Genomic DNA, 1524 nt, shown 5'->3' with positions numbered 1-1524 from the left:
ATCTGAACTGCGCATGCTCCCGCCCCAAGATTGTTTACGGCCGGCCGAGAAATTTTCAGATGTTCGGACGGGAGCGCGCGGTGGAGACACAGGTAAGTATTAACCCTTTGAAAAAGTTTTTTTTAATCGTTTTGCCTGTATGCAAAAACATGCGAGGGTGTAATAACCCTTTAGCCCTCGTTCACACCTGAACGTTTTGTAGCGCGTTCTACGCCCGACGAACGCTCTACAAAACGCTCAAAAATATAAATCCCATTGTATTCAATGGTCTCGTTCCCACCTTGGCGTATTTCCGCCCGTCCGAACGCGATACATAACGGCCCACGCCTGAAAAGGTACATGTACTACTTTGGGCAGATTTGTTGCGCGTTTCCATTAGGATACAGCCAAGTAGCCGAGAATCGCGGTAAAAAAACCGTGCGACAAACGCGCATATGCAATACGCCTAGGTGTGAACGAGACCTTAAGGTACTTGAATGTATTTTTAGGATGTATCTCCTGGGTTTAGCGTCTCTTTAATTATAGTTCAGTCCATTCCATAGACTTAATTTGCATTCTTGTTGCCCCGTACCTGCATTAGGCTTTTTGTCACTTTGATTGGATCATCTGTTTATTATTATTTCTTTTACTAATGAAGAAAACCCAACTTAATTTCTTTTACAACGCCGGATGCTGCAGTAATCCTTTTATTGCCTGGGCGCAGCGCTGTGGGCTCTGTAAAAAGCCAGGCACGAGGTAGAAGCCTCACACCCAGCATCGGGTGGGACGGCGTCTTCCGAAGTGGAGACGTTACGTTTGTCATGTATTGTTCGCGTACGGCAGGCGTTCAGTGACACACTCGAGGTGTTGCGGCAGCAGCGGCGAAGACACTGAGTCGCATAAATCCATTAAAGTCTTCTGACACATGGAGGCTTTACCTGTAAAAGCGAATCTCTGCAAACCACAACCGACTGAGTCAGAGAAAAGTCTGCACAAAGCGTATCAAAACCAACAATGTAACATGTTGCAGCTTATCAAACCTTAGATGTGGGCGCTGCATTGGGTTTCTATTTTTTAAAGTTTTTTCCATATTTGCATCTGGCGATTCTAAGCGTGACAACTAGGGATACTAGTATCGGTATCAGTGCAAATGCTCTGATACCTTGCCCGATAACTTCCGGTCGGTGGGAGATTTCCTCTGAATTGGAGCCGTCTTCCTGGGTAATCTGGAAGCCGGATGGCGAGTAATGACCCTCCTCCGGATGCCGGCTCCATGATCATTGGCTGGGAAACCGGCTTCCCGGCCAAACAGCATCGACCCAGCTGAACAGCCGCCTCCATGCTGATTGGCTTGGCCTCCCGACCAATCAGGAAGCCGGGAGGCGGGTCATTACTCGATATCGGTGCATCCCTAGTGACAACACTTACTCGCCCCTACTGTAGCAGGACAACAGAAACAGAACTACTTCTCCTCTCCTCTTTAACACAGAGGGGTGGGGTTCTCTAGCCCCTTGACATAACTGGGAGCAGTGTCACATAGGAAGG

This window comes from Nanorana parkeri, unplaced genomic scaffold (genome assembly GCF_000935625.1).
Source record: "Nanorana parkeri isolate BGI_ZX_2015 unplaced genomic scaffold, ASM93562v1 scaffold1738, whole genome shotgun sequence".
Classification (NCBI taxonomy): Eukaryota; Metazoa; Chordata; class Amphibia; order Anura; family Dicroglossidae; genus Nanorana; species Nanorana parkeri.
Note: the sequence above shows the minus strand (reverse complement) of the source record.